A 3,884-nucleotide genomic window follows, 5' to 3' on the forward strand; every position below is an offset into this window, starting at 1 on the left:
TCACACAAGTCACTAGGATCGGTTACACCAATTACAAGGATCGGTCGCATAACACTTATGATCGGTCACACCAATTACTAGGATCGGTCACACCAATTACAAGGATTGATCATACCATCTCATGGTGATTACGTACGATCGGTTACACCAATTACCAGGACCGGATATACCAAACCATAAGTCTAGGCATTGTGATCGATTATACCAAGATACACAACTTGAGTTAAGATCGGTCCTACCAACTCACACATATTGGTCATCCAAAGATATGCAATGAATAGCAAGACCAATAATCGTATTGATTTCCCTTTTGATTCACAAAACAAGTTTATGAATGTACTCCCTTTAAACAATTGTAAAATATTGTTTCCTTTGATGAAATCTCCACCATAACGCATTCACATAATCATAGCACTATATACAAGATTATGTCGATGTCATATCTACTAAGTTCAAAAGATAAACGTTATACTTCGTAGTCTAATTTCTTAATACTATCATCATACTAGTATGATCATGTCACATCACTAGAGTATAATATACAATATATACGGTATATACAGCTTCGCAGTTATGTTTTCAATATAGCATGACTTAAAAGATACGTTATGAATGAAACAAGATCAAGTCAGTATTACTAACCTCAAGTGAAAGGATGATATCGTCATTGTAATTCGTTACTTCTTCACATTTTTCAAGTCTTCGGAGTAATATTTGTATGTTTCAACATTCCTAGACCCTAAACGAAGTTGACTCTAATATTTAATCAATCGATTCTAGATGAGTTTTGATACCAAAATATGACAACCAAACTTGACACACCAACGCTTGGTGAGTGCAACCGAGCTATGCTCTAACACACAATTATGATTTCCCTTTCGATTATGAAATAAGTTCCACAAGTCCAAAAATCTGGTTTTTAGGACACTTGGGTACTGAGGAGAACGACAAACCCCATCCGCGGTTATACATTTTAACATCTGGGATTTGTCGCAACATTTTTTTAGTTAATTTACGGTACGAATCTGTCGTGTTTTTCAGTTCTGTTTTCCCCCAACTCCTTCAAAGTTCCACCCCTATCAGATATGAATAAGAACCCTTAAAATAAGACTAATCGTACGGTCTCAATTAAATCTAAAAACTACCTAAAACCGAACTCACGGAGAACATAAAATCTCCCTTATTCTACGTCTTCGTGTTTATTAACAATGAACTGTATTCTTAACTTCCCCCATGCGATTTTTCTGGTTTAATCAGATGTAAAACTCTATCAATTTGATACATAGATCCCCTCATATATCTTCAGAATCCCTTATTTTTGAAGAAATTGGAACAGATTCAAATTTCTAATCCACTTCACAAAGAAATTGGAGAATTTTTTTCTTTTTTTTGAATACTAAAAATCGCTCTATACATCTTCATCTTCTACCTAGCTAACCACCTTGATTAAAGATACATATACATTTAGCTTGGATTGGTGAAAGTGGTGGTGGATTGATGGCAAAGACGATAGTGGAGAACAATCATCATCGAAAAGGTGAAGAAACCCAGGGTGGAGAAGAGGTAAAAATGCGAAATCAGTTTAGAATCTTGTGATTTTGGTACAATTTTTTGTTTATTCATTATGCTCGACTCGATATTCCTTCACCAATTGAAATTTTTCTTGGGATTTAGCGCTGGTGCTTGTTGATAAAATGGGTAGGTTTATTTGCAGTTATGCACAATAGATGTTTGTTCCTCATCATTTCCAAAATTAATTTTCATTCGATCTTCTTGGTGGAAGCGTTTCTATTGCTGACTACCGATCGTTGCATAGTTTCTCTTATGCAGTTATTGCAGATTTTTTTAGCTCAAGGGAGCTTCTTGTGGTTGAAGGGATACAAAGTTTCCCGGAGAAGAAAGAAATTATTTGTGATTTCAAGCTGCAGGTGAGCAATGTGTCATTAACTGTGGATTTTGTTTTAGGTTCTCTATATGTTTCAGAGAAAAAAATTTGGTGCAGGCTGAAGGAAAGCTCAGGAAAGATAAAGAAAAAACAATGGAAGAATTAGGTCTAGCATTTATAAGAGTAACTGATGATGCGAAGATGATTGTTGTTGGAGAGTATATATGAGAGAATCATGGTAATATCGGTTGTAGGAGAGTAAGACTAAGAAGAAGAGAACCAGGTGAATATTTAGTCCTTATTATCTCACATTTTATGTAGTTTCATTTGCGTTATATTTTAAATTGATGTTAGTGTATCTTACTGATGTTAATAGCTCAACTCGAACTTTCACAACCTACTGGGATTACTGAAATCTCTGTGTTGAGCTATTTTTAGTGGATATTAAGTCCAAGGATTCATGCGGTTTTACATATTTCCAGGATAAGATGATGAGGATGAGGCTAATGAAGAGGATGATGGTGGACTGAGAAAATCCGGGAAGGAGTTAAAAAAGTTGCTAGGACATTTAGCTGGAATGAATAATTCAGATGCACGATTACGATGTAAGCTCATGTTATTTCACTTAAGAGTACCTAAATTCACCTAACCTGCCATGCGTTCTTTTCCATCAAGATGTTTGTTCCTTTGCTTTAGAAAAGTATTTTTCAGTAGATCTTCCTGGTTGAAGTTTTTGGCAGTGTTGACTGATTATCATGGTGTAGTTTCTATTAAGAAGTTTTTGCAGATTCTTACAAGCTAAGGGAAGCCACCGCTGTTGTTGAGGTAGGGTGTAACTTCAAGGATGTCGGATGGTGCATAAGGAACAAACATCTATTTTTGTTGGACAACCTGCGAAAGGAGGTAGAAATTTATGGATAATGTTTAAAGAAATAGAAACAGTAGATTATGAATGATTGGGGAGATTCGAAACCTCTTGTGGTTGAAGGGATACGATACTCTATAAAAGAAAGGAAAGCTCCATGATTACGAGCTACATGTGAGCAATGTACCTTACCAGGTAATGAGTACTGTGCTGGTAGTATTAACAGTGGATTTTGTTTTGGGCTTATTTACTAGGATATGACCCGTGCCGTGATTTAATTTATTCTCGGTGTTGCCGAATGATTGTTTCTTATCGTATTTCGATATATGTCCTGTTAAATCTAACTCCAGCGTCATTATATTGTTTCATTTTTTCCTAGTGCTGTTAGAATTTTTTTTTTTTACATACGTACGGTAGACACGTTGCTCAAGACGTTGTTTTAACGATGATCTCTAATAAACAATCACCTATTTTGACTTAAATTTGTTCTTTTTTTAGTTGGTTGAAGCATACTTAAATTTGTTTTGAATGCATAATTTGAGACTAATAATTAACCAAAAACATATAAAGCTAATAAATAGCGAAATTGTGGAATTTTACTTAAATATTTGTAAAATATGGAAACATCAAAACTGAACGACAACAACTTTTACATGATTGTTACCCCATACTATTCCAATATCTTTACAAAGTTCTTTGAAACTTTGGAATATAAGTTCTAAAAATTGTATACATAGAGAAAAAGAATATAAGAGATGATGCAAATGCTGGTGTTCATGTTCCCAAAATCCAACATGTCGCGGTTCCATACACACTTTTTCAATTTTTCCTATGCTTACAAAAATATAGGATTAACATCCAACTTACTTCAGAAATCAAAGAGAATACATGTATGCACACCATTTTGTACATAACCTTGAAAGGAACATTAATGCTTGATGACTACAGGAGGCCAAATTTAACCTATGTCTAACCAACTATTCAGGATAACCCATTCCATACCGAGAATGATTGCCGATATCTGTATAAGTGGATTATTGGTAGGAAAATCTTTCATCGAGATCAACATGCCAACAATCAAACGGAAAAAATTATTTACAAAAGCATGAGTTCCAATAGCTCACCTGTATAATT

At 34.6% G+C, this 3,884-nt stretch overlaps 1 long non-coding RNA gene across 2 annotated transcripts; it reads left to right on the forward strand.

Moving 5' to 3' along the window:
- The first annotated feature begins 1,221 nt into the window (after window positions 1–1,221).
- Window positions 1,222–3,212, forward strand: LOC113321516. Of its 2 annotated transcripts, XR_003346718.1 has the most exons (4): window positions 1,222–1,563; window positions 1,817–1,928; window positions 2,003–2,168; window positions 2,368–3,212. It is a non-coding gene; the product is annotated as an uncharacterized LOC113321516 (long non-coding RNA). The 2 variants fall into 2 exon arrangements; XR_003346717.1 differs by having other exon boundaries at window positions 1,222–1,928; window positions 2,368–3,210.
- The last annotated feature ends 672 nt before the right edge of the window (window positions 3,213–3,884 follow it).

This window comes from Papaver somniferum, chromosome 11, assembly GCF_003573695.1.
Source record: "Papaver somniferum cultivar HN1 chromosome 11, ASM357369v1, whole genome shotgun sequence".
In the NCBI taxonomy this organism is placed as follows: Eukaryota; Viridiplantae; Streptophyta; class Magnoliopsida; order Ranunculales; family Papaveraceae; genus Papaver; species Papaver somniferum.